This window comes from Crocuta crocuta, unplaced genomic scaffold (assembly GCF_008692635.1).
Source record: "Crocuta crocuta isolate KB4526 unplaced genomic scaffold, BGI_CrCroc_1.0 scaffold369, whole genome shotgun sequence".
Classification (NCBI taxonomy): Eukaryota; Metazoa; Chordata; class Mammalia; order Carnivora; family Hyaenidae; genus Crocuta; species Crocuta crocuta.
Genome location: NW_027529441.1, coordinates 353,882 through 365,838, shown reverse-complemented (window position 1 = coordinate 365,838; position 11,957 = coordinate 353,882). Strand labels below are relative to the sequence as shown.

Genomic DNA, 11,957 nt, shown 5'->3' with positions numbered 1-11,957 from the left:
ACGGTGTGCAAGTATCTATTTCAGTCCCTGTCTTCGTTCTTCTGGCTACAGTCTCAGCAGTGAGATTGCTGGATCACATGGTAATTCTACAAGTTACACCGTGTTTGACAATGGCTATACCGTTTCACGTGCCCACCAGCAATGCACAAGTGTTCTACTTTCTCCACATCCTTGCCAACACTCATTATTTTCCATGGGGAGGTTTCTTTTTAATGTTTATCTATTTGTTTTTAAAGTTTATTTATTTATTTTGAGAGAGAGAGATTAGAAGGGGCAGAGAGAGGGAGAGCAGGCTCTGGGCTCTCCACATGCAGCCCAATGCGGGGCCCAAACTCATGAACCGTGAGATCATGACCTGAGCCAAAATCAGGAGTTGGGCACTTAACTGAGCCACCCAGGTGCCCCAGGGCTTTTGTGTGTGTGTGTTTTTAAAGATTTTATTTTTAAGTAATCTCTACATCCAATGCGGGGCTTGACCTCACAACCTTGAGATCAAGAGTTCCATGTTCTCCTGGCCGAGCCAGCCAGCCAGCCCGCACTTCAAGAGGCAGGAATCAGTCCTGGCAGTGCTGAGGCCCTTGCTCAGTTCACCATGTCCCTGTCCCCATCGGCCCGCCTCCCTTCCCTGCTCCCGGGACCCTCCCCCGCTCCAGCCCCCGGCGGGGGGGGGGGGGGGGGGGGGGTGATTTGGGGGGGTGGGGAGCTCCCAGGGAGGCAGGGCCCAGGCCCCAACCCTTCTCCCACTCCTGTCCCTTTAAGGACACCGCTATTGGGAAAGGAACAACTCCTTAGGTACCAGCGTTTCCAGCTTAAGGAGTGCAGGTGACAACCCACTTGTGTCAGGACTTGCCACGGGGGCCGCTGCCTCGCACGCACGCCAGTTGTAAGAGCTTTGAGCTTCCCGGGAGTGTGAGGCTCAACAGATGCCATGTGGGTTACTCATATGCCATCCACACCCATGGTCCACCCTTCTCGGCCCTGTCACGTGCCCTCCAGGGCTGGCCCCTGTGGGTGACCCCCCCGGGCTCCCTCCACTTTGACTTCCCGTGGGTGTGGCCAGGGAGAGGCACAAAGAAGAGACCACAGAGCCCGGGGATTTGTTCCCACACATCTGTGTTCCGTGCACTGGTGGCCGGCTCCTTCTCTCTGGCTCCACAAAGCTCAGCAGCCCTGCTGGCTCCCCTTGCCTCTACTTACCCTCTCTGTGCTTCTATTGTGCTGACTGGTCTCAAGGACTTCGCTATCCTTCTCTGTATCCATTATCCCTGTGTGCCACTCTGCAAATGGATGCTTTGTTAAATCCTTTCCAGAATTCCATCTGAGTGTTCCTTCAGTTTAAGAAAGTTCTGCCCACAGGCAAGGGCAGGAAGGGGTCACGGGACTGTGGTATGATTTCTCACCAAGTCACTAACATGGTGTAATGCTGTTGATGTCAGTAAGATCAAGGAGAGAAAATGGAGTCCTGTGGATTTGAGAGGGGGCTGGCTCTGCACGGGCGACGCCCTGCATCCGTTCTTCTCTCCATCTGCTGGCACATCGGTAAGGTGGCCTTACCAGAGGCTGGTGAGTGTGGAGAAATATAGCAACATGAGATAAATTCCTCCAACCTTGGGGAAAGGTGGAATCAACCTTTTTTTCATGCAAATTACTTTTTTTATTGAAGTTTACATATCTTTAAAAAAATTTTTAAGTTTATTTATTTATAAACAATCTCTACAACCAACGTGGGGCTCAAACTCACAACCTCAAGATCAAGAGTTGCATGTTCTTGGCTGTTTCCTCTCTTCTCTGTTCTTGGCTATTCTTCCTCTTCTCTGGGTAGTGGCTTGGCCTGCAGTCTGCGAAGATGCAGCTCAAACTGATGGAGATTAACCCCGAGATGCTGAACGCAGTGCTGGCCTGGCTGGGGGCCGCCGGCCCATGGGACAAAGCCGTGCTGGGGCTGGAGGTGGCTCTGGGCTCAGTGCCAGCGCTGTTTCCCTGCATGGCCCAGGGGGAGAACTTAAGGGAAAAAGCAGACTGGAGAATGGAAGGGACAAGAAGTCAGTCCCAAGGTGGCACTTCATGAAGTGGACCGCTGGGAATGGGTAGCCCTGGACTTACACGTGCAGCAGCCAGTAACCCAGACAACTGGAGTGTGAGGATGGGGTCAGTCCTTAAACAGAGAAGCTGTCTCCTGAAGGCTGAGCAAAATGCCTTAAAAAAAATGAGGCTGTTCAGGCAGCCCACGGTGTGGTGACCCAGGAAGGCCGATGTCAGGGGCACGGCAGAGTGAATTTTCATTTGATCCTGCTTAACAATGTGGCTGGTCATGTCTGTGAACTCAATGGATGGATGCCTTTTCTGGTAAACCAAGGCACCAGTTCAGAGGACTCACTGCTGCAGGATGCCACCAAGGTCTGAGCAGGGAGCAAGGGGAGGTCTGCTTTTCTGCTGTGGCGCTCTGCAAGGCAGAGAAGCTTTCCTCCCCCTCACCCCTTCACCCTAAAACCCGTCCCCACAATGCAGCTAAAATGCATCTGTACTTAATATGTATGGAACCACAAAAGACCTCAAATAGCCAAAGTAATATGGAAGAAGAAAAACCAAAATGGGAGGCACCGCAATCCCAAACTTCAGCCTCTACTACAAAGCTGTCATCATCAAGACAGTATAGTGTTGGCACAAAAACAGANTGAGACAGGAAACTATCAACACCCTAGAGGAGAAAGCAGGAAACAGCCTCCTGACCTCAACCGCAGCAATTTCTTACTTGACACATCCCCAAAGGCAAGGGAATCAAAAGCAAAAATGAACTATTGGGACCTCATCAAGATTAAAAGCTTCTGCACAGCAAAGGAAATGATCAATAAAACCAATCGGCAACCAATGGAATGGGAAAAGACGGCTGAAAATGACATGTCGGATAAAGGGCTAGTATCCAAAATCTATAAGGAACTCACCAAACTCCACACCCGAAAAACAAACAACCCAGTGAAGAAATGGACAGAAGATATGAACAGACACTTCTCCAAAGAGGACATCCGATGGCCAACAGACACACGAAATGATGCTCAGCGTCCCTCCTCATCAGGGAAATACGAATCAAAACCACGCTGAGATACGACCTCACGCCAGTCAGAGTGGCTGAAATGAGCAAATCAGGAGACTCTAGATGCTGGCAAGGATGTGGAGAAACGGGCACCCTCCTACACTGTTGGTGGGAATGTACATTGGTGCAGCCCCTGTGGAAACAGTGTGGAGATTCTTCAAAAAATTAACAATAGAACTCCCCTATGGCCCAGCAATAGCACTGCTAGGAATTACCCAAGGGATACAGGAGTGCTGATGCATAGGGGCACATGGACCCCAATGTTCACAGCAGCACTCTCAACAATAGCCAAAACATGGAAAGTGCCTAAGTGTCCATCAATGGACAAATGGATCAAGAAGATGTGGTTTATTTATACCATGGAATACTCCATGGCAATGAGAAAGAATGACATCTGGCCATGTGTAGCAACGTGGATGGAACCTGAGGGTGTTATGCTGAGCGAAATAAGTCAGGCAGAGAAGGACAGATACCATATGTTTTCACTTATAAGTGGAACAGGAGGAACTTAACAGAGGACCGTGGGGGAAAACAGGGGAAAAATAGTTGGGGAGAGGGAGAGAGGCAAACCATGGGAGACTCTTGAACGCCAAGAACAAACTGAAGGCTGATGGGGGTCAGGGGGAGGGGAAGGGGGAGATGGGCATGGAGGAGGGCACTTGTGGGGATAAGCACTGGGTGTTACATGGAAACCAACTTGACAATCAACTATTAAAAAAAAGGCTGGAAGTTAGTATTGCCAAAATTACCCTCACGAATCTGAAGTTTTCAACAGGGGACCGTCTTTACACACTATGTTGATGAGGGACACATGAGCTGTCCAAAACACTCCTCTGTGGCTACACTGACATGCAGCAGTGACCAAGAGACTCATGACAGTTTCTGCTGCGCTCATGGAGCAGAGGGAAAGTAACAAGACTTTCCAATATTAGAGACAAGTAAGGAATAATAATTTTGGATCATTTGCCAAAACAGCAATCAGTATACTTCCTACAGTTTGACTTCTAGGGCCGTAAAATAGAGAAACTGAAGTCTAAAGATTTTAAGTGGGGAATTTTGGAAGTATGTCCATTTTCAAGTGGAGATCAAAGAAGCCCAAGGGAGGGGCACCTGGGTGGCTCAGATGATTAGGCATCAGACTCTTGGTGTCAGCTCAGGTCATGACCTCATGGTTCATGGGATCGAGCCCCGCATCGGGCTCTGTACTGACAGCTTGGGATTCTCTCTCTCCCTCTATCACTGCCCTTCCCCTGCTCATGCTCTCTCTCTCTCTCTCTTTCAAAATAAATAAATAAACTTAAAAAAAAAAAAAAGGCCCAACCAAAAGAACTCTCGACTGACAGTGGCAATTGTGGACTGAACAAAAGTTCTTTTTAAAAGGGCTATTTTGGAGCACCTGGGTGGCTTAGTCGGTTGAGCGTCCAACTTTCGCTTGGGTCATGATCTCGCGGTTCGTGGGTTCAGCNACGGTAATCAGGCCAAAGAGCCTGATGTAGGGCTCGAACTCACAAACCATGAGATCATGACCTCAGCCAAAGTCGGGCATACAACAAACTGAGCCACCTAGGTGCCCCCAAAAAGTTCTTTTTAAAAGGATTTTTTTTGAAGATTATGATTCTGACACTGGAGAAACTACAGTGATTGGCAGTAGAAGGAATCACATGTAAAATTCCTTAAACAAAAATTTATTCACTTAAAAAAATAGTCCTCTTTCCTGACACCAGAGGTGAACAGATTGTTGTTTTTATGTCTATTTTCAATTGAGCACCAGTTGAAATAATCACTAGGGTATATAGGGCCTTGTTTTATTTATTTATTTAAAAAAAATTTTTTTTAATGTTTTATTTATTTCTAGGAGAGAGAGAGAGAGACAGCGTGAGCAGGGGAGGGTCAGAGAGAGAGGGAGTCACAGACTGAAACAGGCTCCAGGCTCTGAGCTGGCAGTCAGCACAGAGACCCACGGGGGGCTCGAACCCAGGAACCGCAAGATCATGACCTAAGCGAAAGTCGGACGCTTAACCGACTAAACCACCCAGGTGCCCCGATATAGGGCCTTGTTTTATCAAAAATAAGTAACTAAGCTACATCAAACTAAAAAGCTTCTGCAGAGAAATGGAAATAATCAACAAAGTGAAAAAGCAACCTATCGAATGGGAGAAAATATTTTCAAATGATTTATCTGATAAGGAGTTAATACCTAAACTACATAAATAACTCATACAACTCAATAGCAATAAATCAAACAATCTGATTTAAAAGTGGATAGAGGATCTGAATAGATATTTTCTCCAAGAAGACATCCAGATGGCCAATAGATGTTCAACATCACTCACCAGAGGGAAATGCAAATCAAAATCACGAGATATCACCTCACACCTGTTAGAATGGCTAATATCAAAAAGACAACGAATAACAATTGTTGGTGTGGATGGAGAGAAAAGGGTACCTTGTTGTTAGGAATGCAAGCTGGTGCAGCTACTGTGGAAAACTGTATGGCAGCTCCTCAAAAACTTAAAACTGAAGGTGTGCCGGGCTGTCTGTCAGTAGAGCATGAAGCTCTTGATCCTGGGGTTATAAGTTCAAGCTCCACGTTAGGTGTAGAGCTTACTTTAAAAAAATTTAAAAACAGGGGCACCTGGGTGGCTCCGTTGGTTGAGCATCCAACTTTGGCTCAGGTCATGATCTAGCGGTTTGTGAGTTCGAGCCCCACAGAGGGCTCACTGCTGTCAGCTTGTCAGCGCAGAGCCTGCTTTGGATCCTCTGTCCCCCTTTCTCTGCCCCTCCCTGACTTGAGCTCTCCCAAAAAATAATTTTTTTTTAATTTAAAAATAAAACTAATATATCATGTGATTCTACCTCTGGGTATTCATTCTAAGAAAACCAAAACACTGATTTGAAAAGATACAAGCACCCCATGTTCACTCACTGCAACATTATTTACGACAGCTAAGATATGTAAACAACCTAAGTGTCCACAGGTGGATGGCTAGATAAACAGGATACGGTATACAGTGAAACCCTGCTGTGTGTGACAACACGGATGGACCTTGAGGGCATGAAGCTAAGAGAAATAAATCAGACAGAGAAAGACAAATACCATATAATCTCACCATATAACCCACTTATATGTAGGGGCGCCTGGCTGGCTCAGTCAGAAGAGCATGCGACTCTTGATCTCAGGGTCATGAGTTCAAGCCCCACATGTAGAGATTAAATAAATACACTTTAAAAAATCCATATATATGTGGAATCTAAAACACAAAACAAACAAAAAACCAAGCTTATCGATGCAGAGAACAGATGTGGGTGCTGGGGGGACAGGTGGGTCGGTGGGGGGAATGGTTGATGGACAAAAGGTACAATCTTCCAGCTATAAAATAAATAAGCCCTGGGGATGTAAGGTATAGCATGGTGTCTACAGTTAATAATACTGTGTTTCATATTTGAAAGTTGCTAAGAGAGTAGAGCTTTAAAGTCTTCATCATAAGAAACAAAGGAAAAAAATTTATAACCGTATTTAGTGACAGATGTTAACTAGAAATGCAGTGATCATTTCATAATATATACAAATATGTAATTGTTAATGCTGCATACCTGAAGCAAATACAATGTTATATGCCAATTATACCTTAGTAACTTTTTAAAAATATGTACTTAAAGTAGTAGAATCACACACACAGGGTGAAATGTTCACACAATGAGAGTCACCCACTGAGTGCATGTGAAGAAATATTTGAATTAAACCTCCAATCTCCCTTCTCCTCCAGGGCATAGACTTATTGATGGGAATGGTAGGCCAAAATCTCCTTCATGATGTAAATTTGAATGTTTATTTTTGAGACAGAGGTAGTGAGAGAGGGGGAGGCAGTGAGGGAGACAGATGAGTGGGGGAGAGATAGAGAGAGCAGGAGACACAGAATCTGAAGCAGGCTCCAGGTTCCAAGCTATCAGCATAGAGCCTGAAGGGGGGCTCAAACTCATGAACTGTGTGATCATGACCTGAGCCAAAGTCAGATGCTTAGAAGACTGAGCCACCTAGGCACCCCTAGGGGGTGTTTTAAAGTGGCCTGATCTTGCTGTACGAGGCCCCTTCATAACTATCCCCAAGATGGGGGTCACTAATTATTTGAGTTTGGGTCGATGTGTAAGACACTACTCTGATCTTGGTACCAAAAAATGCGAGCAAAGATAGATCCATGGAGTCTGTCCTACAAATTGCAGACTGGGCTCTGCTATCATTGGTCTAAGTGCTTCCAAAGGGTCAGGATCTTCTAGGAATAGAAGTTCTATAATTTCATTTAACTACCCCCCCAAAAAATCACAAATGTGACCTACTTTTATAAATTTATCTTAATGTTTATTTATTTTTGAGAGAGACAGCGTGTGAGCGGGGAAGAGTCAGAGAAAGAGGGAAACAGAATCCAAGGTAGGCTCTACGCTCTGAGCTGTCAGTTATAGACCCTGAAATGGGGCTTGAACCCACAAACAGCTAGATCATGACCTGAGCCGAAGTCTGATGCTTAATTGACTCAGCCACCCAGGCACCCCAAATAGAATCTACTTTTAGCATATAAAAGTGTTTACAGAGGTGAAAAAGGTAATTAATGCTTATAGTGAAAAATAATACCGTTAACATTTCTTTTCATAACACTTGCAAAAAGACTTTCAAATTGAGTTTAGCTATGATTCTTAATAGTCAGTTTTTGTGGGATGTACATCTCACACGAGACATAAAATATACGTATGATATGATATGATACATATATTCATTGGGAAGAGGCAGCTTCACTTCTGTTAGCTTTTCTGAATCCTGAGTCTAATGAAAAATTCAAATGTAGGTTTATGCACACCAAAAGAGAATGGAAACATTTTTTTAATGTTTATTTTTTAAAGAGAGCACACATACATGTGCGCGTAAGCAAGGGCGGGGGGCAGACAGAGGATCCAAAGCAGGCACTGTGCTGACAGCAGAGAGCCCGATGCAGGGCTCAAACTCACATGACCTGAGCCTGAGCTGAAGCCGATGCTTAACTGACTGAGCCATCCAGGAGCTCTGAGAATGAAAATTTCTGATAAAATCTCCTGTTAGGTTTCTTCTAAAGCTTCTTTGAATTAAGCTAAATTTTATTTTCTTTTCTAAGCAGTTCTGAAGTTATCATCAGAAATGTTATTGAATTCTGATAAGATTTATATATGAACATGAAACTGGTAGCCAGCCTCTAAGATGTTCCCTATGGACCCCTGCCTCCTGGTGTCCACACCCTTGCACGGTCCCCTTCCTGCCTGAACCTGGGGTAGCCTATGTGACCAGCAGAATGCTGGGGTAGCCTATGTGACCAGCAGAATGCTGTGAAAGTGGTGGCGTGTGGCTTCCAAGGCTGGGTGGTAAGAGCTCTCACGGCAATCCTGGAGCGCCCACACTGAGGGAGCACTGATGTGCTGTGAGGATGCTCTAGCAGCCCCGTGGAAAGGCTCACACAGGAAGTGACTAGGGCCTCTCACCAATGTGCAGGCAAGTGAGGAAGCCATGACCCACGCACATCCTTCAGCCCCAGTCGAGCCTTCAGATAATAGCAGCCCCCGCCAATGTCTAACTATAACCTCAGGAGTGGCCTTAAGCCAGAACTACTGAACCACACCACTTCTGAAATCTAAATCTACAGCCATGGAAATCATCAAAATAATAAATGATTATTGCTGTGTGAAGCCACTATACTGGGGTGATTTGTTCGCAGCAATAACACAGAAACATTACTGATCATGATTTTATTTAAAAAATCAGTTACATGGTGGCAAAATGGCCAAACTAATCACACATGATATCCATTCCTGTGGTTTAAAACTCATATGATTCTTTCACTTTTACTCTTTAGTCGTATTAGTGCCTAGACACATTTGTAGATGTTAAAAACTGAGTAATATTATAAAAATATTTTTCAGTCCATGATTTGAATTTGGCAATTGTTTGGGTTTTGTTTTTTTTTTTTTTAAAGTTTTTTATTTTTAGAAAGAGAGCAAGTGGGGAAAGGGCAGAGAGAGAGAGAGAGAGAGAGAATCTCAAGCGGGCTCCATGTTGAGCTTGAAATCACAATCATGAGATCAGAACCTGAGCCGAAATCAAATCGGATGCTCAACTGACTGCACCAACCAGGCTCCCCTAAAGACTTTATTTTTTAAGTAGTCTCTACAGCGAACATGGGGCTTGAGCCTACAACCCTGAGATCAAGACTCGCACACTCCACCGACAGAGCCACCCAGATGCCCCTGAATCTGGCAACTGTGTTTACAGTTTACACGTCATGAGGTGTTCAATCGATGATCAAGTGTGAAGATATTTTTCAAATCTAAAGGAGTAAAAACTGATTCCATACCTGCTATGGGTAAGGTACTGTGATAAAACAAAGGTAAGATGTGGCTGCTCCCTTCAAGGAATGGATTCTAGTAGGAAAATTCAGACACATGTAGTCACAGACCCACATGCTGATGTCTAAATGCCATTCCCAATGAAGAGGAGCCCAGGATCCCTTGAGAAAGACCAAACTCCAGGTCTCCAGCAAGGAATGTAGGAGAGGAGTGACATTTCTACCCCAGAAAGCAAGATCACAGAGCAGTGGTGCCCTGTCATGAAAACTCAGAACCAACTTGAGGGAATTCCCATGGATCTAAGGGAGCATCGAAACCAGTACGGCACAAACTAAATGTCCACTGATGCGTGAATGTATAGACAAAATGTGGTATATATATATATATATAGACACAGGAATATTATTCAGTCTTTTTAATAAAATTTTTAATGTTTTTATTTATTTCTGAGAGAGACACACACACACACACAGCGTGAGCAGGGGAGGGTCAGAGTGAGAGGGAGACACAGAAACTGAAGCAGGCTCCAGGCTCTGAGCTGTCAGCACAGAGCCCATACGGGGCTCGATCCCACGAACCGTGAGATCATGACCTGAGCCAAAGTCGGGCGCTTAACCAACTGGGCCATACAGGTGCCCCTTTTTCAGTCTTTCAAAGGAAGGAAATTCTGACACACGCCACAACACGGATGGACCTTATGCTAAGTGAAATCAGCCAGTCATAAAAAGACAAATACTGCATGATTCCACTTACAGGAGATGCCCAGAGCAGCCAGATTCCCAGAGGCAGAAAGTGGAAGGGTGGGTACCAGGGACTGGGGGAAGGGAATGGGGAGTTGTTGTTTAATGGGAATAGAGTTTCAGTTTTGAATGATGAGAAAGTTCTGGAGATGGCTGGTGGCGATGGTTACAGAAAAATGTGAACGTATTTAATACCGCTAAAGTGTTCACTTAAAAATGGTAAATTTATTTTATATTTTACCACAATAAGGAAAAGAATACTTAGAAATAATTATAGCCAGGAAAGATGTTCTCTTAATCTAATAAATACACTGTAAGGGTAAAATAAAAAAAAATGACTACAACTGATTGAACAGTGAGTTATGTAAAAAACCCAGAGCAAAAGGAAAATATGAGTGAACAGAAGTCATGTAAACTTATGCTCACTTCCTTTTCAAAAAAATTTTTTAATGCTTACTTTTTCTTTTGGGGGGCATGAGTGGGGGAGGGGCAGAGAGAGGAAGACAATCTGAAGCAGGCTCCTGGCTCTGAGCTGCCAGCACAGAGCCCAGTGTGGGGCTTGAACTCACAGACTGTGAGATCATGACCTGAGCCAAAGTTGGTCACTCAACCAATTGAGCCACCCAGGCGCCCCAACTTATGCTCACTTCCACGAGAGGCAAAGATAAGGGAAAGCAATTCCACTATGTGCTTTCTCCACCACCACAGGCAATTAGCTCAATCCTAACACTACCTACCTGCAGACTCCGTCACATCCCACAGGTTAAGGGGTCGGTCCCACTAGACTCTCCCTCACCCCTGCCCCTTCAGCAAGTCCAAGTTATTACCTGTGCTTCTGGTGATTTACTATAAATTGGAGCATCCCACAATCCCTCCTTGGGTTGAATTAACTTGCTAGAGAGGCTCACCGAACTAACTCAAGAGAAACATTCTACTCACCAATCACTGCTTTATTATAAGAGGCTGTAACTCAGGACCCATCAGATGGAAGAGATGTGCAGGGCAAGGGATGGGGGAGGGGTGCGGGGCTTCCGTGACCTCACTGAGCGCGCTGCTCTCCTAGCACCTCCACTTATTCACCAGCGCAGAGGCTCTCTGACCCCCATCCTTTTGGGTTTTTATGGAGGCCTCATTACATAGGCAGGATGGATGAATCACTGGCCAATGGCAATTGATTCAACCTCTACTCTCTCTCCCTTCCCCAAGGTCAGGGAGCAGGACTGACAGTTTTTAAAATTTTTTTTTATTTTTTTAAATGTTTGTTTATTTTTGAGAGAGAGAGAGAGACAGAGACAGAGTGTGAGCAGGAGAGGGGCAGAGATAGAGGGAGACACAGAATCCAAAGCAGGCTCCAGGCTCTGAGCTGTCAGCACAGAGCCCAACACGGGGCTTGAGCTCATAAACCGTGAGATCATGACCTGAGCCAAAACCAAGAGTCCGATGCGCAACTGACTAAGCCACCCAGGCACCCCGGGACTGACAGTTTCAGCCTCTATTTCCCTGGCAACCAGCCCTGATCCTTAGGCACTTTCTACAAGTTACCTGGTTGACATAAACACACGGGCGGTAGAGAGGGCTTTGTCATGAACATCAAGACACCTCATCGCTATTGTCACTTAGGAAAATTCCAAGGGTTTCTGGAGCTGTGGGCTCCAGATGGGGACAAAGACCAAATGTGTATTGACTAGAAATCACAGCATCACAGACATCTTCGAGGGGAGGCTGTGGACTGAGCGTGCTGGTGGGGGGAGCTGTGCAGGCAG

General features: G+C 45.4%; 1 pseudogene; it reads left to right on the top strand.

The window, feature by feature from the left end:
- The first annotated feature begins 1,846 nt into the window (after nt 1-1,846).
- Nucleotides 1,847-6,865, top strand: LOC144228378 (ubiquitin carboxyl-terminal hydrolase isozyme L1 pseudogene; annotated as a pseudogene).
- Nucleotides 6,866-11,957: the final 5,092 nt, after the last annotated feature.